General features: G+C 36.7%; 1 protein-coding gene across 6 annotated transcripts in view; it reads right to left on the minus strand.

Moving 5' to 3' along the window:
* Mbnl3 (muscleblind like splicing regulator 3) overlaps positions 1–25,960 on the minus strand; it is a 97,299-nt gene that overhangs the window by 66,197 nt on the left and 5,142 nt on the right. Inside the window, exon 1 of one of the 6 annotated variants that reach the window (XM_029534236.1) lies at positions 19,266–19,291. The exons of the other annotated variants lie outside the window; for them this stretch is intronic. The gene's annotated coding sequence lies outside the window, so the exon portion shown is untranslated. Of the gene's footprint in view, positions 1–19,265; positions 19,292–25,960 lie in introns of those variants that run through there. 6 annotated transcript variants of the gene reach the window in all.

Raw genomic sequence — 25,960 nt, forward strand, 5'->3', positions numbered from 1 at the left:
TGTGTGTGTGTGTGTGTGTGTGTGTGTGTGTGTGTGTGTGTTATCATGTTTGTTAAAAGTCAAATAAGACTCATTTGGTAGGGATGAGGACTTGAATAATAATAATTCTAGTGTTGAAGCACTCCTCAAAGACCAGTTCTAGTTTGTAGACTGAACAGCTCATTAAGTCATTTGGATTAGATGACTAGTAGCCAATCACTGAATTCACCTTAAGAGTATTTATTAATAATTAATTTTTTATTTTAATCTCCAAACAAACATTTAGAAAGGACTAACTCAGCAACACATAAAGAGATGCCGCATGTACAAACCTTGAAAAGACACAGCCCCTTATTCATCCCATTTTTTTCAATATTTCAAACACATTTTAAGATAAAACCTTAGTGATTAAAAGCTATAATTCTAAGAGTTCCAAAGCCATATTTTAAGAACTTCAACTTTTCTTTCTAAAAAGAATATGTTTAAACCTAAAAGCTTACTAATGATTAGGCTCAACCACACTATTTTAGGAACCAGCTCATTATTTGACCCACACATTGAATCATTGTCTCCCAAGCTGCAGTTCTGTCTCTGCATTAAACATCCCTGAGATTCCCGTGTACATCCTCTCTCAAGGAATGCTTCCAAAGCCTTCATTGCTAGAATGCTTTCCATCTGCTACACCTTCTTCCTCAAATACTCCTGCATACACTACAATGTGGCTTCAAGCTGCCCAGATTCGGTAACTGCGGCTAAGAGTGACACTACTTTCATTTCCATTTTGCTAAGGTTAGAAATGAACATAGAATATACAATTACTATATCATCTTTCAACATAGTACCTGGCACGATTAAATAATTCAGAAATACTAAGTCAAATGATTCTTAAATAATAAAGATTATATATATATATATATATATATATATATATATATATATATATATATATATATATATATCCTGTTGATTACATGGCAAAATAAGATCTAAAAATTCCAGTTGTGTTTAGATAAGTGGCTATTTATAACAACTAGTTTCCTGTATTCATTTTCAAATACTAAGTACTACATACAAGTATTTTTTTAAGGCCAGCTAGAATTACAGAATATACTTCCTAAGCAAGGGAGAAATTTCACTAATACCTCTAAAGTCAGATTTCACAAGTCTTGCAAGCAAAAGAAACCAAAACATGCACAAAACATGGTCCAGATAGACCTCTCCACTGAGTTCATTGTATCATAAGTGTTGCTCTATTTCCATGAGCCCTTCAGAGCAGGATCTAGTCTTTTGCCAGACACTTAGGAAATTCTCAATCCACCTTTTCACCCTCTTCATAAGTGAGGAGACAAAGGCCCCCAAAAGGGAAGAACGCCCGTTGTTGTGTATTACATATAACAAGCTTTAGAATAATATGGCTTGGATTTAAACATAGGTCAATGTATTTGATAAGAATCTTAGCAGAAAGAAAAACATGACAGATATGAGAATCTATGGAATAAGGCAAGTGCTCAATAAATCCAACCTTCCAGTTAGTGGCATCAAACTGGCATTAAACTGGGTTATTAGAAACTTGGAGGAAATGAACACATGGTCAAATCATAGTATCTATTTGGTGTTTTAGATTGACTTTAGCCAAACTGAACATTAGAAATAAACCCTTAGTCTGAGAGTGAGTGCAATGGACCTAGATGGAAAAAAAGTAAACAGTTACCTTTGGGACATAGCACAGAGCTGATGTAACAGCATCCTTTGAGACACAAGAAAAAGCTTACCCAGATCTTAGCAATGTCAGTTAATTAAATCCGCTGGAGTTTTATATATATATAAAATGCTTCAAGAGGCATAAAGTGAAAAAAGAAAGGCATAACCTTTGCCAGGCTTTTGAGTATCTTTTACAGATTCTTAAAACTGGAAAATTAATTTTAAAATATAAAGTCTAAAAATAAAAACTTTATGTATCTGAGTACTTGTTAATAAGAACAAAAGAAAAAATTTAAATGTCCCTGATTTTTTGAAACACATCAACATAGTATACTAGTTAAAAATAAGGTTTAAGAAACAGAATCGTCTTTCATAATACCAACTCTTTCTTAAGACACAACTTACAAAAACAGTCTATGTTTTGGTTTGCTCATCCATAATGTAGCATCCATAGTAGTATCTATCTCACAAGGCTGTTCCATAGGTTCGTGTGTTAACATTATAATGCATTTACAGCAGTGTCTCATGAAATATAAACATGAAGTACTTTTTTAAAGGTATATTAATTTTATTATAAAAACTTAAAAAGAAAAAAATCATGCACCAAAATTAAGCAGACCCAAATTCTCTACGTCTCGATGACCTTCCTTCCTTCCATAAGTGGTATAAAGAGCCATTGTGAGGCTGGGAAGCGTCCCACTGCCTTGTACACTTTCACTCACTATTGAATATAGTTTTCTGCACGTATCCACCACCAAAACGAACAAATCCATGCCTAACCTAGGACTAGAAAAACAATTAGCTTTATAGCTTGTTTTATTACTGGATTCCATTACCTACTGTCAGTACTTCCTCACTCCTCCCTAACATTTAGACTTTCTTGTTCTCTTTTCTCCATGTTATATGAACCGACATGTAGTGCTCTTTACATATATATATGCACATATATATGTATACATACATACATACATACATACATACATACATACATACATATGAGGAAAACACGCAGTTTTTCTGAGATTGTGTAACCTCACTTAATATTATACATCCTATGTTCATTCACTTTCCTGAAAATTTTTGTGATGGCATTTTTCTTTAGAGCTGGATAATATTCACATTTATATATACACAAACACACACACATGCACTCCAAATTTTCATATCTATTAATCTGTTGGTTGACAATTAGGTTGATTCTAATTATTTTGTTATAATGAATAAAACAGAAATAAACATGGAGTGCAAATAACTCCATGGTGGTAGGTTATAGAGTTTTATGTGTACAGGCACAAGAAGGAAATCACTGCATCTTATGATAGTTCTAATTTGTTTTTGAGAAATATCCAAGCTGAGGCTGCATTAATTTGTACTCCCATCAACAGCAAATAAAAGCTCTGTTATCCCCCCATACTCTCTAATATTTACTGTCATTTATTGATAGCCATTCTGACTGTAGTGAAGTAGTATCTCACAGTTTTAATTTGAATTTCCCTGATGGCTAAGGATACTGAACACCTTTTAAAACAGTATTGGTCATTTGTGTTCTTTTTAATTGAAATTCTATTATTTCATTTGCCCATTTATAGATTGGCATTTATTTATTTATTTATTTATTTATTTTGGTATTTAGTTTCTGCAATTCTCTGTAAATTCTGTTAATGTCTTCTTCGAAGTATAGCTGCTTTTCTCCCATTCTGTGGCCTATTGAACTATTTCATTAGGCACTCCCCCAACCTCCCACACTAGAATTTTCCTACTTTAAATGAGAAGAAACATGAAAATCAATCCTGCAAAAGCAGGATGCCAGGAGTCGATGATAATTTATTTTGCTTGTTTCTTTGGGCAATGCGAGGCCTTACACATACTACACAAGTCCTCTATTGCTAAACCGTATCTCCAGACCTGTAATTTTTATTAGAGTATCAGACAGGAAAAATTTTAACTCATGTACTATTTCCATAGACAATTTTGTTGTTTGTTGTTGGTTTGTTAGTTTCTTCCTTTAGGGTAACAAAAGGCTAAGCAACCATACAAAACAGCCTCCTTCCTTAATGAGTTATAATCTACTCAGGAAATTATAAACACTTAGAAATTTATAAAGATGACAGATAATTCAACTCTACTTTACAAACCACAAACTTCTAGAAATATAAAATAACAAGTTATGTCTTATTTAAATACTCTCTTCTCCAAAGGTAATATTCCTTGTAACTTGCAATGACGGCATTTGTGCTAACAAAAGAAACAATCCCTGCAGGATTCTTGTTTACTTTAACATGAATGGGAAAGTTGGATCTATGAACCTCTCCCAAATGCAAAGCACTACACTGAGAACAGCAAGTCCAGAAAGTGCATAAGTGAAAACCAGAAAGAATAGACCTTCCCATTGCCATTGTATATAAGAATCAATGCTTTTTCTTGGAAGGTGACACAGGCATGAACACAAGACCAGAAGTGCAGATGCATTTTCCTATATTTTCAGCTTTACTTGAAAGCCCACATCAATGACTCACAGAGACAAGACTACAGAGGATATGACTATAATAGTAATACAAAACGAATGAGTGACAGAGTCAACTCGCGTTCCATTCAGACAATCCAAGATATATACTCTTTTTTAACTTTGAAGAAAGTTTTAAATCCAACTTTACCCCCTTTCCTAGTATGTTACTCCCACCCTTGTCTTCTACCTTTGTCGCACAAACTCAGTTTTTCTGGCATGACAATACATATGGACGTAGATCTAAAACCACTATTTTGACTTAAAAATCATTTTATTTACTTCAATGGGATGCCGACAAATACTTTCAATTTGTCAGATTTAGAGTAGTGGCCTCCTTTTCCAAAGAAAACTACAACTACAGGGAACCTGCTAGGGAAGTTTAAAAGGGGCGGGGGAGTTCACAAATAATAATAAGATAGGGCCTAAGATACAAGAAAGGTATTTAAATGATGCACCTCATTGATTTAAATGATTATATGCAATGTGCCATTGTAAGATGATAAATAATTTTTCATAATACACCAATCTATTTCTTACCTGATAAAGTATGTATGCCAGACACTTTAATAGCCAATCAATTTTCACAGAAAGAATAAATCTGAATCACTTGTATGCTTTAAATCTATTCTCACTTTTATTACCATAGGGGCAGGGCAAGTGGTTACAATTTACAACTGGCACTGCCCAATGGGATAGAATATAATTGTAAGCATAGTGGCTCATCAAAGTAAGCAGCCCACTTAAGGCTCCTTGCAAACACAATGTAGTAACAACTGTATGAGCAAGGACTGGCTAGTAGTTCAGAGTTTATTTAGCAGATATAGAGTTTCATTAAAAAACAAAGTTAAAATGGACCTAGCATATTATCCAGCCATATAGCTCCTACATATATACTCAAGTTACTCCACATAACTGAGCCACAGAGATCCTTGCATATCAGTATTTATTTCAGCACTACTCACAATAGCTATATTATTGTCATGAGGAACCTACCTAAGTGTCCTCAAGAGAAGAATGGATAAAGAAAATAGGATTTATATACACAATAAAATTCCTTCAGCAATAAAGGAGAATGAAGTTATGCCATTTGCAGAGAAATGGATGCAAACTACAGACAATATTAAGTGACTCAAGCTGGACCCTGGGTAGAAAAATGTGGCATGTTTTCTCTCATTTGTGGGTCTTATATTTTATAGATTAATAAAAGCATATATGTACAGATATGAAGTCAAGGCAAAAATCATCCACAGAAACAAAGGGTACCAACGGGAGGGAAGGGGCTAGAGAGTTAAGACCACCAGGGCTTGGGGAGAAACCCTCTAGTATAATATATATGGCCTTAGAAAACACCTATGTATAATAAAAATGTTAAATATAAAAGAAAACAGCCAAGGAACTAAAATAATTCATTTTAAATGACTTTCTCTCTTTGTGGTACTTCAAATATATACAGACCACAACAATTTGAGTCATTTGCATAGAAATTTCTACCAATTCCTCCCTTATATTCAAGAATGTTCTGCATGGATCTCAAAAGTAATGTAGGCTAAGCTATCATTTTGCCTTGAAAATACTGACTGAAAAATGTTAATGTGTAAGAGAATAGTATGGCATGGAAATATGAATACCAAAATATCCAGGAGCAGTTGCAAGGACCTGTAAATCCTAGTACTAAAAGGCAGAAGTCCGAGAGTTTTGAGGTTGAGATCAGTCTGGGCATCATAGCAAAGCTGGCATCACCCTTAGCTACACAATAAGCTCAAGATAGTACACAGTGTGATCCTATCTAAAACCAAAAAAAAGTATGGGGATGTAGCTCAGTGGTGGAGCCCATGCCTAGCAGCCCCAAAATAAGACATCTTATGAGGTGTGTGTGTGTGTGTGTGTGTGTGTGTGTGTGTGTGTGTGTGTGTGTGTATGTGTGTAAGGGAACATAAAGAATACTAATGTCTGAAAGCAGTAGACATGAGAAATTACTTCAATTAACAAAAACACTGTATGTATTTTTTAAACATTGTGCTTACTAGAAACCATTTTTGACAGACGTCTTTTCAAAATATCAATTGTCCTTTCTCTTTACCCTTGGTAAACACCATACAGAAAATCAAATTAGATTTTCACCCATTTCTACATAATAAGATCAATGTTTTTTATTCTTTCACCCCACAAACTCTAAGTATTTTCACAGAAAGCCAGTATGGGTTGAGCATCTAAAGACTCAAAATCTGAAATAGTCTGAGTACTATCAAGATGCCACAAGTGGAAAATTCCATGTTATCAAAATTTGTTTCATGTACAAATTTATTTAAATGTGTAAAATTACCTTTAACTTATATATATAGAGAGATTTTTTATGAAATATAAACAACTTACATATTTATACTTGTTTTCCACCCATCAATATTACACACATTTCCTTGTATGTAAATAATCTCAAACAGATACGTTTTCTAACCCTTCAAGCACCTTAAAGAAGTCATTTTCTCAACACCTAAATAGCTATGACAAATAATCGCATTATTTCCAGTCCCTCAGAAACTACAAAACTACATAAGGTCATTATAACAGTAACTTCTGATTTTTGAAAAGCTATCAGACAATGTGGGTATGGATAAACCTTTGAAAAGCCAACCCCTTGTACTTTAGTATTTACCCCTTAATCAGTGTGAAGAGAAATCATTCTGAAAGACTTTATAAAAACTTGTTTTTGCTTTCTATTACAGGATAGTGATGGGAACTTCTGCTTTTCCTGGTAACCTAAACCATCGTCAGGAAGAAACAGTTTGCCTGGAAGGACATGTTGAACATATGGAGAGGATGGTCATCTCCAAAGGCTCTGCATTTGGAGACGTCAAATCTACTTTTTACAATGAGGTTTTCTTTACTGTCTTTGAACTTCCTGGTAGAAGTCTGGGGGTTACACCCTATCTCTTTATGGAATACAGCTATTCTCAGAGAATCTTAGCTGAATTTTGGAAGCCAAACGGGAAAAAAAATCCAGAAAAAAAAAATCTCTGAAGGTTCCAGAGACCCAGTGGCATGATGTTGAGACAGGCACTTGATGTCTCTACAGGGCTGTGATTCAAATTATTTAATATTTATAGCATCAGGATTAGCCAATCAGAATTGATGCCTTTCTATGAAGTCATGTTTGCTGTTGAATTGTGGGACTGTCCAGAAGGCAAACAAGAGAAAGGGTCCTCTGGTTCTTATGCAGTCCATAAGGAAGTAGTCCAATAAACGCTTGCTCTCTCTCTCTCTCTCTCTCTCTCTCTCTCTCTCTCTCTCTCTCTCTCTCTCTCTCTGAATGAAATTGCCACATAATGAGGGAAACAGAGCCTCAGGTGGACATCTCCTGTCATCAAATGAAACTTCCAATATTGGGAATGGTTTATATTAAATGGAGTTGTTGACCAAAGTGGACCAATGGCAATCCACCAACCACTCAGGCTGTTGCAAAGTCTTTAGGTTGCTCTCCATAAACCGACAACAGGGCCCCATTGTTGAAGACAATATCTATACAACACATTCAACATAGAGAAGTCAAGCTGGTGCTACATAGAGCCTTATTCCCACATGCTAGCATTTTTGGAACAGGAAGGTATTCTCTATACTACCAAAGGGAAAATAAAGAGCAAGCTAGCCAAAATTCCTTTGAACTACAAGAGTGTCTTGCCTACAAAGTATGTTAATGAGATTGTGACACAAAATTTGTGGGAGTAACCAACCAATATCTGATTTGACTAAAGGTCCACTATAGCAGGATTGGCAGGGCCACCTCTATGTAAAAGCTGAGGGCTGTGCAGCCACAAAAGCATCTCCTGCAGGAGGACATAATTGAAAACTGCCTGAGAGACCAAGAATTGCTGGTGCAGACAATGCCAGCCAATCAAGAACTGCTGTTTAGAAGAGATGCTTTCTTGGGACCAATGGGGCATGGGTGGAGGGTATTAAAGGAACTTGCAGCAGCATTCAGATGATCTTGCTGTGGCATTGCTCCCAGAGTCTGTGTCATTTACTCTGTGCCACCTCAGCCCCAACCCACACGAGAAGGTAGGGTCAGGCAGTGAGTAGTCTAGGGCACAGGCAACAGCCCATTCTTCAAAATGGATCACATATTTCACACAGCTTTGGTGACCAAGAACCTTAGACTAGAGAGGTCATAGAGCTATGGAAAAAAAAACAAGTACTACTGTTCTGCTACAGAAACCTAGTAATAGTGAGTCCTATTGACTTTCTGCTATAGCCATAGATCAGTGGTTTACTCAGCAATCATCAGAGAAGCTTCCTCCTGCTTCTCTGGTAACAAATACAGAGACCCATGGTTGCAAAGTGGAATACCTGGAAACACTCAGCCCTAAACAAGATGGATGCATCCATCAAATCCCTCTCCTCAGGACCCAGGGAACCCCACAAAAGAGGAAGCAAAAAGACTATAATATTCTGAGGGGTTGGAAGAGTGAAAAAAAATGAAAACAGAAAAACCCAAGACCTTCCAAACCAACATGATCAGAGCTCATATGAACTCACAGAAACTGAGAGAGCATTTCCTGGGCCTGCAGGCGTTTGTACCAGATTGGATCCTAGAGCCAAAGGGAAGACACTAGCTCTTATCCCGAATTCAAATGATATCTCCAACTGATAACCACTTGCAAATAAAAATGTAATTTCCTCCAAGCGAGTCTCACTGGTGAAACGAACTACTATAGGCTGCATGCCCAGCAGTAGATCCCAACAGAAAGTCATGTTGATGGCATCTTTGGAGGTTCTTTGTCTCATAATGTCATGTGAAGGGTTTTTCTTTTTATTATTTTGTTAAATTTTATCTTATTATTTTCCCTTTTTACTGATTTTATTTACATAATTTTCTTCTCCTTTTTACCCTACAGGTCCTTCATTATGGCTTCCAATTTAGTGTTTTTATGGGATTCCTGGTTGTGTGAACTAGTTTGTGTGTTTCTTATGCCTTTTCCTTTTTGTTTTTTTTTTTACCTTTTTCCAGTTTTTATTATGTATTTTCTTCATTTACATTTCAAATGCTATCCCAAAAGTTCCCTATAACCTCCTCCGCCCCTGCTCCCCTACCCAATCACTCTCACTTCTTGGCCCTGGCATTCCCCTGTACTGGGGCATATAAAGTTTGCAAGACCAAGGGGCCTCTCTTCCCAATAATGGCTGATTAGGCCATCTTCTGCTACATATGCAGCTAGAGACATGAGCTCTGAGGGATACTGGTTAGTTCATATTGTTGTTGACCCATAGGGTTGCAGACCCCTTCAGCTCCTTGGGTACTTTCTCTAGCTCCTCCACTGGTGGCCCTGTGTTCCATCCAATAGATGACTGTGAGCATCCAATTCTGTATTTGCCAGGCACTGTCATAGCCTCACAAGAGACAGCTATATCAGGGTCATTTCAGCAAAATCTTGCTGGAATGTGCAATAGTGTTAGTATTATGTATGTCACCCATCAAGAAGTAGTCCAATACCTCTTGCAAACTTTATATGACACAGCACAGGGGAAGGCCAGGGCCAAGAAGTGGGAGATGGTGGGTAGGGGAGCAGGGGCGGGGTGGGGGTATAGGCAACTTTCGGGATAGCAATTGAAATGTAAATAAAGAAAATAAAAAAAAAGAAGTGTCCAATACCATCTTCATATTACATAGTCATACTAAAGCATGCTCCTAGAAAAATAGAACTACTACTCTGTGTTAGGTACTTGGTAATGAATACCACACATTCAATCCCTTTACATATTTGCGATATGTGCAATATGAAGGGATATGCAAGAATTTAGTTGCATTCAAGTCAATGAGCAAATTGAAGATGGGACTTTTTTTCCAGAGAGTGAACCAGGAAAAATAAAAGGTGATGAAGATGAAGAGACAGGGGCAGGAACACACAGAAAAACAAAGCCTCTTGTACTAGGTAAACACACTACTGCTGATCTGCACTTCACCTATTAGTTAAGGAGAATTTAAGGGAATAAACATTATTATTAATGTTTAATGCACATATGAAGTTTAATTAATACAGTAATGTATTGTATTGATACCTAATATATCTGCTGAGTGTGCATTTAATGATAAACATAACACTGATTTAAAGATGATGAAGATGTTATTAACTACTTGGTTCATAGTGGTTAAAAGCTCAAAGTAGATCTCCTAGGGACCCTTGACTGTGCTCCATTTAATCCAACATCATGTCCCAAGAGGTCTCCACTGGCAGTGACATTCTTCATTCCTCCTGCCTTCACTGTTCTCACCAGTGCTTAAATCTAAATGACTACATCATTACTGGTCTAGAAGTGATAATTGCCAAACAGTATATGAGCATGAAAGGATAACAATAGCCCACCCTAAGACAAAATCAGTAACTCAACATCAGTTCATCATTATTCTAAAACACTTTGTGCATGTCAATGTTAGGCTTAGAAAAACTCCTAAATATTGAAAGAACAAAAGGCCACAGTTTCTCTGCAACACATGTCTGAAGTTCACTATAGAAATTTAGCTCGTAGACAGCATGGGAACAATGACACAACTGGTTGGGGGTGGGGGGGAAGGCCATAGTTAAGTTACAAGCTTTACAAACTAGGTGGCATAAATCTAGTCCAGAAGTATAAATAACATTGCTGTGTGCTTTGTTTCTTGTAGATTTTAAACTGTGCACTGATGCTTTGGCACAGGATAATATATGAGTGATTTTAATGACTGCACTGACAAGAGATAGTCATGCAACTTCTAATTCTCTGTGGCCACGGAAAATGAATAAATAGGAAGGAACATCGTGCTGCGCTCCCATTTCCACACACAGTTACATAAGAACTTAGGTGGTTTGCTTAGAGAAAACTACTCATCGGTCTTCTATCTTTTATATGTCATGTAAAGGTGAGTATGCAATAATTTTGAAAAATTGGCCAATAAAGCACAAAATTTCAATTAAACTACAACAAAAACAACAGCAAATGGGCACACAATTTGTATTATGTGGATACTATTTTAAACACACATACACATATACTAATTTACTCATTGCTCAAAACAATCCTGTAAGACAGGTTCCCTTACTTCATCGTTTAACAAATGAGGAAATTCACACACAGAGAGATTAAGTAAGTTGGCTCAAAGTTCTGAGGAAGAAAAGTTACAATCAAATTCGGACATGTTCTAGAATGTTTGCTGTCAGTGACTAATCTGTACTGCCTCTCCTGGGTGCAAAATGCGTAATATCTGGGTCTAACACACATAAGGAACTCAAATACTTTCTATAAATATATAGAGATTATTCAAAGCTCCATCAAGATATAAAATGATGTCTAGAGGTGGCAAGCCATGTTAATAATAGCTCTGCTTATGTTCCACTTACAAATAAAACATATAATTTCATTGATGGTGGAATGCCTGGGTTTTTGATATACTAGAAAAATAAAGGTATCTTCACTTAGTAAAATGTTTAATGTCTTGTTATTGTATGGGTTCAAATGTAGGGAAGAATGCCCCATATACAATGTGCACACTAGCCATTTGAAGGGACCAGATACAGATGGACCCACCCTCAAGGTTTCAGCATCTCTGGAATACAGGTCAGTCCATCCCATGTCAGCACTTACTGCCCTATTAAAATGAGGCTCAACTGTAAGCCAGACCATGAGATCCTCGAGATGAAAAGATACACTTATTCATTTCACTGTCTGCCTCAATGATTCCTATTAGTAAATTCTCAAGAAATTTGGTAAAAGAATAAAAGTAATGAACACACGCACTATGGAAGACACTGTGATCCATGGTGAAAAAGTTGAGTTTGGATGCACATATAAGAATATGGAGCAAAAATACCTGCTGTATGAGAGTACTCCTAAAAAAGATGGCCAAATGAGGACTTCAGTTAAGAATTCAACTTTCTCACAAACGTCAACAGGATTCCAAAAGCTGTTCCAAATAATCACCTTTCTTTAAAAATAGATCAACTCTATTGGTGTAACGCATGTAGTACTCAAAATGAAAATGCTATAAGCTTCTACATATATTATAGTAAAGCATGTAATGGTAGCTTGATTGAGATGTAATACATGTAGCACATAATATGCCTTGTGCAAAATTACAATTCAAAGCTTATACTATATTTATAGATGTTTGCAATTGTCAATGCTGTCAATTTTATAGTTTTTAATTCTACTTAAAAAGGAGCCTCATACAACTCAGATATGGCCCCATCCCTCCATCTCCATCCATATACAATTACTAGTAGGTGTACTCTATGAATTTGCCTTTTCTGGACATTCCATATGAATCAAAATATATAGTAAGTGGCTTTCTGCGATTAGGTAATGTTTTTATGGCTTACTTACGTTACGTAGTAGTATGCTCTTCTGGCTTTTTTTTTATAGTTACAAGGTTTAAGATTATTTTATTATTTTATGCATCTTAGGCTGAATTTGAAGTCACACCTCAGCTTCCTGAGTGCTGTAGCTATAAACCAATCACTACACCAGGCTAAACCATGATTTAAAATGTGCTGTGGATCAGCTCTATGCATTTACCACTCTACATTAAGATATCCTAAACAACACATACTTACAAAAGTATTAGTAATAGCCAGGTATGCCTTTTATTCTGGTATTCAAGAGAATGTCCAGAATAGGCAAGTTTATAGTCAGAGGAAGCCAGTTTGTAATTGAGTATGAATGGGAGAATTGAGGATATAACAAAGCTGTATAGAGCTTCTTTGAAAGGCCATAAAAACTGTAAAGCTGACTCAAGCCTATTTCTAATGAATTCAAGGCCAGCATGATCTATTCAACTAGTTCCAGGCCAGCCAAGGCTACATAGTAAAACCCCATATCAAACCAAAATACCACTTGGCTTGAGAGATGTTCAGTAGTAAAGATCATTGGTTACTCTTCCAGAGGACCCAGGTTCAATTCCCAACACCCATAACCATCTGTATCTCCAATTCCAGGGTATCTTATGCCTTATTTTGACCTCCAAGAGTACCAAGCACACATGTGGTACATGTACATACATGTAATAAAAATAACAATACACATAAAATAAGAAATTTAAAAACTAGAAATACAAATCAGGTACTTCCATAGTAAACCTCACATTGTAAAAGTCAGGAACATTAAGGGATGCTGTTACTGAGAGTATTGTCCCAAGCAGACTTATCCTCAACAATTGTATTGTCTTTTCATGGTGCTTCTCACCCTACCCCTTCTAACCATATAAATTCTGTAACTTGGAAACAAGTTGGAAATGCTATGTAATTCATATTTCTATGCAATACTTTTTAAAAATTTTTATTAGATATTTTCTTTATTTACATTTCAAATGTTATCCCCTTTCCTATTGCAATTCTTAATCGTAGTTGACCAACATGACCAAATTCAGGTAGCATACTCAAGTTCCCAAACCAGTTTTATACTTCTCTAATGCAAATGTGAGGGTTATACAAATAAATAGCCTCTGGAGTTAGGGCATTAAGTTTAGGTAGCAATGCTTCTATTTATTAGCATAATGTCTCCAGGCATGTTCCTCAGAGCTGAGGAGTCTCCATCTGTAACAAAAATAATAAGAACACCTAGCTCATGGAGTTTCTCTGAACATTAGAGGAGGCAGTGCCTGTAAATTGCTTACCCAAGAGGCTTGCATAGAATGAGTGGCCATTACTACAGGTTAAACATCCCTAATCTGATAAATGAAATTCAAAAAGCTTGGACCATAGTACTGAAAATCAAATCCTAAAAGCTTAGACCATGGTACTGAAAACCAAATCCTAAAAGCTTGGACCATGGTACTGAAAACCAAATCCTAAAAGCTTGGACCATGGTACTGAAAACCAAGGCCTTTTAAAAAACACTGACATAGTGCCTGAAGCAGAAAATTTCATACCATAAAACTTGGCTTTGTGCACAAATTTATATGGATATATAAAATTTCTTATGAGGTATATATGAAACATACATGAAGTTAAGGTTTAGGCTTGGGTCTAACTCCTAAGATAGTTCACTGTACATATTCAAATAATCCAAAATTACAAAAAAAAAGCTTAAATCTGAAACACTTCTAGTCTCAAGCATTTCAGATACAGAATAAAATAGCATTATACCATTTCTTCCTGCCACTTCCTAATATGACCTCGATGTTCCTTTCATTCTATGTTACTTCCTAGTTGATGGCTCTGGAGTTAGCACTACTCTGAAACTAAAAACTGGTTATCGTCTAACATACTTCAGTAAATTCATATGATTACGTATTTTATTTTAGGCTACTTATTGCATGGGGAGAATCAATTCAAACAGATTCATAGCTACCATACACAAAAATATACACATAATAAAGCAAGGTACTTTAGAACTCTTGCTGAAGTATGAGTTAAGACTCTCCCAGTGAATATTTGCATCTGTTCCTGTTGCAGGAGGGAGAGCAAAGTATTTTGCACTTAGACTGTCCCATTGCAAACTTGTAATAGATAGGTCATCTGTAAATGTTTTTTAAACAAGACAACACGGTGATTAATATACTTATGGCTGAGGAGATGTCCTAAAGTTATAGATTTAGTGAGTTTCTCCAGCAAACATTGTTTGAGAAGGTTGCCAGTGTTGGTGTGCTACAAAAAGTTGATTGCAAAAGTCAAATAGGAATGATGTGCTTGCTTACCTTTTCTTCCTGGATTCTGGAGAGTTGGCTTTTTTGTTTCACATGAAGTTGTGTTTCATCCTGACTGAAGCCACACAAATTACCACCTCTGTTGTATGAACTGTTCATATTACACTTATAAAGGGTAGAGTTTTCAGTTTAATTGTTGCAAGAATCAAACCCTTGGTTGGGTGTAGAGGATATGCTGGGACTTATATCTGCCCTTTGTCCACACCGGTACTTAGAGGTGTACGAAGAGGCGATGTTAGAAAAACAAGCATAAGGTGATGTTTGCATTGGGAGGCAAGAAGGACTTTGGATGGTGAATTAACACAAGAAAAAATGAACAGAATTTGCTTAGAAGTGACTAGGTCTTTGGAGTCCACAAAACCAGACTTCCCCGCTTTTGAGAAAGACAAGACACTTGGCATTCTAAAGTAAATGCTCCTCTGAATGTAATGCAGATGGCCAGAGGTGGAGGCAATGGGTTTTACTGAAGGGCCATTTTAAGAGGGCTATGTTTGGAAATGCTCTCTCATCACTCACTTTTGTCTTCCTTGCTGGAATTTTTCCACCTTAAGCTCAACAAACAAGTCATCATTTCTTTGGTATTTATTACAATATTAATCTCTGTCTCTCTGTCTGTCTGTCTGTCTGTCTGTCTGTCTCTCTCTCTCTCTCTCTCTCTCTCTCACACACACACACACACACACACACACACACACACACACGCATGCACATACAAGACCCTCAAAGGAAAACACAGACTTATGGGAAAATACATTTTTCTGTTGGTTTTCAAATCTAATTCTTTTAATTTCAATGTGTGAACCCTTATAAATATATAATTTTACTGGACAATAGTATACTGAGAACACATGCTACTAATATTCCTCAAAACTCAGAAGCATCTACCTACCAATTCAATTTCTTTACTGAATCTAGTAAGCAATCATAAGAAGAAGAAATCTAAGAGCAAACCCTTGCAAGAGGACAGATATTCCTATGAGTGGGAGTTCTTTGGTAATGTAGAACAAAGCTTTTGAAGAGATATCAGAAAAAAATAATTAAGGATGTCTAGAATTCATAATTTGGTTACCAAACTGATTTTCTCAAAATGTTAGTCTTGAAAAAGTGATATGAAGTTGCTGTTCTTTACAACCCTAGCAATTAAGCAAACAGTTGCAAATCCATGGTCACACACTTAATAAACTCATCCACACTTTACATAATAGTTATCACCTGGCTTGTGGTTTCAATTGAACAAAAAAAGGACATTCACAGAATCAAAATGTAAAACCATTTAAGCTGTACTCTACTTGGAACTGTATAAAAATCTATTTTCTCCAGAGTAAAATGGTAAAGAAGAAATACAGACCACATAGAGCAGTTGCTTAGTAGAGTAAGTCCCTGAGTTTGATCTTTAGCAAAGAAAAAAGGGAGGAAGGAGATGTAAATGAGATGAATAGTGGAATGATAAATTTAAATCAGAAATTATGAACATGGAATTAAAAAGTAAAACTTTTATTGCCATTTCAGAATGTATTTTCACCTATTTTTTCAATCTTCTAAGTTTCTGTTGATTTTGTTTAGTGTGCACTCTGAAAATGTTATTAAACTATTTTGACAGAGTATCCTTAACTTATTATCAACAAGTGATATTTGAATAGTAGCTTAAAAAGAGGCATAGAAAGCCAAATGCTTATATTTAGAAGGGGACATGTAACTTTATATGTATATATATATATATATATATATATATGTATATATATATATGTGTTTGTGTGTGTGTGTGTGTGTGTGTGTGTGCATGTGTGTTCTATATTTTGCTCACGGTACAAGCTCTCCCTCTTAGTGTTGCCACCCTGTCTGAAATGAATCTGTACATGTTGGTTTGTGTATGACCCGCAAATTTCTCTGGGTTCAAGTGGTTGGTTGTTCTGAAAATATTTGTGAGCCGGGCGTGTTGGCTCACNTGTGTGTGTGTGTGTGTGTGTGTGTGCATGTGTGTTCTATCATATATCACCTTAATGCAATTTAATTCTTAGAATGTGGTATTTATTTCAATTTATTTCAGACATGAATTCTTAGGCATCACATCTAAGAAAGTGTCTTTCAAAATGAAATCATGAAATTTTCAGGTACATTAATGGAAGGGTAAAGATTATACTGAGGGAGGTAACTCACACCCAGAAAAACAAATGTTGAATGTTCATTCTCATCTGTGCCTCCAAACTCCAAATCTTCAGATGTGAGTTTATGACTTAGAGTAACCACAGAACCAGGACAGTAAAAAGGGACTGGAGAAGGTAGCACTAGAGATGAGAATATCAGAATGTAAGTGATTTGAAGGGAGAACTGGAAAAATTAGAAGGAGGGCTTTAGTTTGGGAAGGGGAGGAGGCGAACACTGAAGGAAAAGAGGGAAGAGAATAAAATACAGTAAGAGTGTCTTAAAGACATAAGGAATAGTCTAAATTTACGTATAATATACAGTCTATGTGTATACATATATAGTTTTAGTGAAATTTTCCCACCTGTACTAACAGTGGGCTCTTCTGTAGCCATACTATTCATGTATACTTTGGCAGTAACCAACAATTCTGTATTTGGACTAAAGGCCTGCTCAATAAGGAGGAAATGATGTTTGTTGCTGGAAACATAAATAATGACCTTTGGGTAGTGAGGTCATGGTTCTTAGAGAAGAACCTACAACCACCACTTTACTAAACCAGCATAATTCCTCTCTACATTCTATACCCACACTTAGGCCTAGCAATCAGGCCTCATCAAAGGGACGGAATTCACTTTGCAGCAAAGACCTTTATAGAAAAGGACAAGCGACCAAAATGCAGACAGCACTGATTCATAAATCTACAGCATGACTCCTGCACCCAAGGATCAGGAGACATCGTGGAAGAAGGACGGAAAGACCATAGAGGCCAGAGGAATGGCAAGGCTTCTGTAAGATTGCATCTTCTAGAAATGACATGGGGCACACACCCAGGAAGTCTCAACAATATGACAATAACAAGTAATCATCCCTGAAAAGCATACACATAAAAGTGACTATAGACTGTGCTGATTGTATGTATGTACATGTTTAAGAAAGATGTTATATGCTAATGGTTGGAGGGAGAAAGGGGAAAGAGGAAAATGAAATTTTTTAATTAAAAAATTTTAAGGAAAAAATTTTCCCTGGAGCTTGTGGTAAAATCAACTTATTGAGAAATGCTAGTTTTGATCATTGGTACCTGTACAATAACCTCAAAGAGTCTCCTCTTTTGTGATGGGCATGGGCTATGGTTTGTGATGATTGTAGTGATTCACACCTATAATGCCAGCACCTGATAGGTAAAGGCAGACAGACAAGGAGCACATCCCCAAACCATCAAGAGAATATGAGATGAGTACAAAGGTTAGGCTTGCATGGGAGATATATGTAAAAGGCACAGAAAGAGGGTACAGATTTTAGCAGGGTATGTAAGAGACACCAAAGAGAATACCTGATTGGCTACAAAAAAATATATTTCATACTAAGAAATTTTTGTCAAAACAAAATTAAAAGTACCTAGCAGACCATCTGGCACACAGTAATTGTTCAATAAATGTCAGTTGGCTCTGAATAAACACCTCTTATAGGACATTTTTATTGGGTGTGAAAATGGGGGTTCAAATTTTATTCCTATGTATAAACTCCTGCCTACAGATATTAAGATTGATTTAAAGGTCTAATCCATTTCTGGAGGTGCAGGTAGCTGTAAACTCAGTTTCTCCTGCCACCCAAGTGTTCCAGTATCACCAAGCCCGTGTCAGGGGAAGCCTCAGCTCCTAGCATCTAGATTCCAGTGCTTACAGTCTATACAAGTAACCATGCCAAACAAGTCAGGAAACGATCTGTAGCAGCACAGAAGCAATGATTGGAATTTGATTGGTCTGACTTCCTATCCTAAACGTGTTCTGCTCTAGATAGGGAGAGGAAATCTCCACACTCTAGAAACATGCTTAGCAAGAGTTCCTACACAGGGATCTGGAGAAAGCCAACTGGAAAAAGAAAATCTGCCACTTCGAGAGAGGTTTTCATTTTGTTTTGTTCTGTTTTTTCCTGTTTCGTTAATGTAAGATGAGGGATGACATGAACAGGGGCATCCCACTAGGAGCTGACATGCAGGCTATTCTTCTCCTCATGCCCAATCACTGCTGTTTGAAATTCTTGGGACCAAAGGATAAGCTCACAAAACGTCTATCAACAGCAATACCAACATCACAACATTCCTTTGGCCAGAACAGTTCATGAACAATGAAGAATGTTATCTAAAGAACAACCCAAGCAAAAGTAGCAAAGCTTGCACCCTCTCCCCCTTCCCTCTTCTTTCTCCATTCTAGAAGACAATTAGTCTTACTTCCGAGGTTAGTCACCACTCGCAACAAACACACTTACCTGCAAGAGGCTTGAAGTTCTGTATACCAACCGTGAAAACGGTTCAAATGTATTCTGTAAGGAATGTTTCACAACGTATCACAATACCATTTTTAATCAGATCGAGAAAAAAAAAAACCCTAGAACGTTACATTTACATGAATGATGGCTGTGATTTCAACAGCTTTTGGTATACTCTGTCAAAACTTTTGCTTCTCACTATTAATTTGCCAGACAGTTCATAACATCCACCCCCCCACGCACAAAGCTAAAGAAAAAAATGTAGTTGACACTCAAAACAATGGCTAATCTTTTCTGCCTAAAATATATAACAAACTACATACATGCTTGCAGGAACTGAAATTTTTGAATAACTAACACTTAACTTACATTTATACAACCTACTCTGTAAATGTTGCTGGTGGTAAAAAGAGATAACGGTAGCCAAAGATGGCCTCTGGTCCCAAAATATGTAAATTTGCTTTCTAAAAAGAATTTTAACAAATTTAATAAGAAGAAATAGCACTCTTAGGGTCTGGAAAACAAACTCACTCACCAACGTATTTTACTTGTTTTATTGTGAATAAAGTAACATATTCAATGCTTTGATGTTTGTTTTGACAGCTTGTCTGTTATGTTTGTGGGTGTCTTTACATCTCACTCCATAAACTGATTGGAAATTATGCATGATTAGATGTATTCCTTTTCCTATTCTTGGGCTTTACATGTATTTCTGAGGAGGGAGTCACAAACTCATGGAATTCAGATACTAAGTCCTCAATAGTGAGATTTTATTTTTAGGACAATAATGAGCTCAACAATTATATGTTGGTGATGAAAGTCTTTTGAACTGAGAAATCAGTACTGCTTTAAGGCTCCAAAGGATACCCACAGGAAGAGGCCTTTGCAGATAAATTCACTACATTCAGGACAGAAAACAATTTGATAGCACTGGGAAGGAACATGGCCACAGATGTAGGAGGGTGAAGACAAGATACTTATGATCCTACCCCAGAAATAACAGTACCCTAGACGACAACATTTTCCTCCCACCAACGATTTGATTCGATGAAGTATACACAGAATGTGAAAACTTATAAGGATGAATCAAATCTGATGGATTGCATTCAGTGCTTAATATCATATCTGGTCAGTGGAGCAATATTTTTATTTTCTATTCCTGGGTTTAATTACTGGAAAGACAATATGGGTATGGTCTTTGCTTTTTTTTCTTTTGAGTGATCATTCCTATGAATATCTTAGATATTTGGAAACAGGCACTTCACCAACATGGCTCAGTATTTTGGCACCAAAGGCTCCAGGATCCCTGGACCACTGTCCTCTCAAATATTTAAAAAATAAAAAAAAAATATATTCTGACCTAGCTGGAATTACCATATCCTAAAACACTGATTTGTAAACTTTTTGTTGATAGCAACAGATAGTAATAAATGCACATTATATTCTAACTTAATACACATGTGCATGAATTTGAAGTAAGCCTTACCCCAAATGGTTTATGTGATTAGATAATATGTTCTGATATTTTTTTATCATCCATTTTATGCAGTTTTGTTCTGAAGAGATGCTAACTGCAACTGACTACCTGCATCTCATTGCATGCTGCTCAGTCATTTCCTGACACATGAAAACTACACAGATAAAACAAATAGGCAAATAGAACAAGGAAATATTACTACACCCATATACAGCAGAGAATACCCATATTCACCTTTTGACACCAGTGATTCAGACTGAAATAGTCGAACCTTAAAATATTATACTTTTAGATTAACTGTACAGCAGGAGTTTGCTAAGCAAAATAATAATGTCAAGAAAATGAGAGGTATAATTAAATTTGTGGAGCAAGCTACCTCTAAGATTTTGGGATTGTTGTTTAAAATCCCATGTTGTTAATTATGCCTGAATAAGGTCAATAGGATACCTAATTTAGAAAACTTGTTGGCTCTTAGCCCAAAACAGTTTGTAAGTAAGAATTCTGTCATTAATCCCAGCCAGTAAAACTTTAGTGATTTATAACATTTGAATTCAAGTTTTTAAACAAAAATCATGTTTTGACCTCTTTTTATTTCATCATTCACTTTTCTGTTGAAAAATCTGCTGAAGGAACCGTTTACTAATAACAACTATAATGGGTATACAGTATTTGTAAAGCATTCAAAACTTCAAAACCCTTTTTCATTTTGCGAACTGGTAATGACCAGCAATCCCCAGATTACTGAATATTAAAAGTATATGATGACATTTGCCAGACTCAAAACTGAAACTTAATATTTGGTTTGCTCTGCGTGTGACAGATTACTCAATCCAGTGAAGAAATCCAGGTGCCTGGCTTTCAGTGATTGCCTGTATTTGAAAACTCCAGCTCAGACCTTCTACCCCCACCCAGCTTGGAAGATAGAAAAGAACTTTAATTTCAAGTAAAGGAGCAAGAGAAGTTCTATGTCACACAACTGCTTTCATATGGATGTACCTACTAAAAGAACCCTGAACAGATGTTTATCTTTTACAAACAGCGAACTAGTTGGCAAATTGTAGGTTTAACAAGCTAAGGGGAGTGAAGGACAAGCCAGGAAGTCAGGGACTCCTAGATATGAACCCAGCCTTGATCTTAATTCTGTTTTTGTTCTAAATCAATGCCAAGTTCTTCACACTTCAGCTGATTTACAGCAGGCAAGAATTACAGAAGACCAAAACTGTTTCCCATAGATGTTATGGGTTAAATGGTTACTATTCCAGACCCCGCCTCCACCAAGGTATTTCTACAAATGTTAAAGTGGGCTTTATTAGTAGTATTTCCCTCTATTATATCAGGAGTTAACCACAAAGAGTGTGTACCTACTGGTATCTTTCAAGTGTGACCTTGAACGCAGCCATTCTTGCGATCCCTTTCTAAGTTGTTTCTTGTCTACTTTAGTCATAATCAGTTATTCAACCAATTAAGAAACTCAATCATGCAGTGGTGCAGCTTCTTAAAGGAGCTGTAGCACCCCCTAGCTGAGCATTTTCAGGCAGTTAATGGTCAGTTAGGGGCCCACAACTTTACTGAATCTCTCTGCACTGACAACCTAAAGGAAATGCCCTCCTGGCCCAAGACCCTGTCTGATTGACAAGCTAAGGGAAAGACTTGGCATGTTGCTGTCAGGAAAAGAAGCCCTATTCTTCATGCCACGAGGCCCTACCTCCATAGCTAGCTCTGCTGCCCATGTTCTGGGCAATTCAAAAGGTAGAATGCAGTTTCACTTTCTCCCTACCAGTTTGTGAAAAAGGAGGTCAGGCTCTGCCTTGGCATTTAATGAATGGACTTCTCCCCCTGGATTTGGACTGTTGGGCCTTCCAGCCAGTCATTAACTAGCAGGAAATGCTCTCCTCAGCAATCACTATTGTGTAAATAAAGTCATAAAACGTTGGAGACCAGTGCAATCCCAGACCCCAAAGCTGCACATGTCAGGGTTAAAAAAAAAATCTTGATTGTAAAAGCACTGCCTTCCAAATTAAACTCAAACCACATGATTCAGTCCATAAAATATACAAAATATGCACTCCAGTGACAGATTTATTGTGGCCTTACAGAATAAAGGAAAAAAATCTCTATATGGAAAACACAGCTACTTTTGACCCAAGCAGCCCTCAAACAGGAAGTTTAAAGCCAGTCAGCCAGCTGGGGCCTCGCTTAGTTATGAAGGAGAGGAGGGTAACCAGCATTTCCTGTCATTGCCGGTCACCACTTTAAGCACTTTTATTTGAATTGTTTTCTTAGATAGCTAAAAATGTTACTGAGATTTCTTTAGAGCTCGACACAAGACCATAAGAAGAGCCATTGTATGGTCTATGAGCGAAATGACAAATGTAACTTACCAAGTATCATGCACTTAGCAGAGGTCACACAGCCTGGCATTTGGACATTTTGCTGCATTTTAATGAATGCTAGACTAGTAGACAAAATTAGAAAAACAATTTAGGGTCAAATACTAGAATTATTGATACAGCCTCTTCTTTCCTGTTAGTTCAGGATCAACGCTATGAAGCATAGTTGTCATACACCAGCTCAGTAGGTATTAGAACTTGCAGACTATAGAATCACAGGAAGTAGCTTCTTAGAGTTTTTCTTGAGTATCATCATCATCATCACCTTCATCATCACTGTTATCACCCTACAAAATTATTTATGCACATTTAGTGTTATGTATGGTATATGAGATTTACCTAACCGAATCCAATTGTAGGTCCTTCCTAATATTAGGAAAATCACTCCACAAAATACAGAGGTATTCCTACTTTTTCCCAGCATGGTGATATGCAAAGCACTATGGTACATTTTGCCAGCTGTTCAAGTTCTCAATCACAAGATTTTTTTTTTGCGGTGGTGGGGGTTGTCATTTAAGTAATAAAGGACAACCAGTGTTCAGAAGTTTTGCTAAACAGGGCAATGGTGGAGCACATCTTTAATCTCAGCACTCAGAAGGCAGAGGCAGGTGGATCTCTGTGAGTTCGAGGCCAGTCCATTATACAGGACAGCCAGAGTTACATAGTGAAACCCTGTTTTGAAACTCACCCCCCCAAAAAAAAAAGTCCAAAAAGCCTTTCCTTATGGTCTATGTCGATCTGAATCCAGCCTCAAGTTTACTTTAAAAACTACTGACACAAGGTCTGTTCTACAACTGAGACCACTGCTATAGCCATTCATAGAACAGATCAAATCATACGGGTTCAGCACCCAAGTAGCATCCATTAATACTTTTTGTTTTCATGTATTTGAAACTTGCAGACATAAAAGACAGATCTATATGGTGCACTATGTTTCAGTCTATACTTCTGGATGAACTAACAAGGTTTATTTTATGCTATCCAAGTACTTAGGTAGGAGGCTGGTGGGATGTTGCCATAAATGAGTTGGGAGTTTAAGTTATCAAAATCGTTGCTGAGAAGAAATAGTCCCCCCACCTTCTTTGCAATTCTCATCAATTACAGACAGCAAGAATTTTCAAAAGCATCACTGTGCCCTTTAGTAAGAGTATGTGCATTCACACCACTGGCTGAGCAAGCACAAAGATGCAAGCACATAGGTACAAGTGCAAAGGCAAACCCTTGATGCTAGTACTGAGGTGAGGTATGAGCTTCATGTGTGGGTCTTGTGGACTATATCTCTACATAATTTAAACAGAACTCAGAAGGACACCTTTGTGATATACAAGTCTAATATTTTTGTCTTCTTTTAAAAAGCATCTCAATAGAGCATATTAGTTATACAAAACAATATATTTCATTATTACACTTCTATACATGCATAAGATGTCATGTACATTCCCTATTACCATCCTCTTTCTCATATTGCCTTTCTCCATCTCCTTTCAACTTTCCTAATTAGTTCCCCAAGTACTTCTATACTTTTTTCTAGATCACAAACCTAAAATATTTTATAATTTGTTTTTATTCTTTTTAATTATGGGTACACATAACTATGGGTGGACGTGTGTCCAAGAGTGCAGGAGCCTGAACTGGCCAGGTGTGGCTGTGAGCTACCTGATGTGGGTTCTGGGAACCAAGCACATGTCCTCTCCAAGCACGTTATGTGCGCTGCTCTACTGAGCCATCTCTCCAGCCCCACCACTCCAGCTGCACCTTAATAAAGCAACGGATTCATTATGTCCACTTGTAAAGGAAAACAACTGAGGAATTCTATTTTACGCACGCACACACAAATACCACATGTGACACTTTTGTTCTGCTTTTTTTCTTTTCTTTTCTCTTCTTCTTTTTTTTTTTCTATTGTTTTGTCCATAAAGGTTGCAGTCTAAAAACCAAAAGGTGAAATTGAACCTTTCCTTTGTTTTCCAACAAGGAATCCCTCCCAGTCTGTTCCCCAATACACTCTGTTGCATAATTTCTTTTATATTGCCACATGAGGAGAAACTGCAAGAGCTCTATCAACAACAACAATAGTCCTCTGGGCACAAAAGATGATTGCAGAGAATCAGAAATGGCAGCTCTTGTCCTTCCTGATAGGGCTTTGCTTTCTAGGTACAGTAAAAAGAGACACCATTCACACCCACATCTTGGTAAAATAGAAACCCATCCAAATCCAACCTATAAATGGACAGTGTCTGAAAAAGATACAATATCCAGTATCCTTTTCGTATTTCACCTATGTCTCTATCACTTTATAAGACACACATGTCAGGATGTACCTGAATAGCAGTTTTTCTTTTGTCTATTCGTTTTTAATCTGTAGAGGCTGTTTAAAAAGAACTGTATTGACATAACTTCATGGTGAAGATGATTTGCCTGGAATGACAGGCTGTATATTAAATGTAATTTCTGGTGACAGAAAAGTAGCAGTTAGCTTTCAGGTCACTCTTTGAAGTCTTATCCTAAAAGCTGTCATTGAATGTATATCCCTGGTCTCATTCTGAGTCACCACTATGGCCCTCAGCAAGACATTCAACCAAGTATAAGTTATTCCTCACTTCTAGTTAATAAAAACAAACAACATTACTTAAAATCACAGGCAAAGTATTGATAAAATGCAAAAGCAAATTAAAATAGCAATCTATTATTTAATTGACGATATAAGGTCTACCTGCCAAGGGTATGCTGCTACCCTTAAGGACGGACACCTAAATGAGCCTAAAGAAATCTTTCCCAAATTTCCACACAAATGTAGGTAGCCAAGAAGCTCAGAATTCTCACTATCA

This window comes from Mus pahari, chromosome X (genome assembly GCF_900095145.1).
Source record: "Mus pahari chromosome X, PAHARI_EIJ_v1.1, whole genome shotgun sequence".
In the NCBI taxonomy this organism is placed as follows: domain Eukaryota; kingdom Metazoa; phylum Chordata; class Mammalia; order Rodentia; family Muridae; genus Mus; species Mus pahari.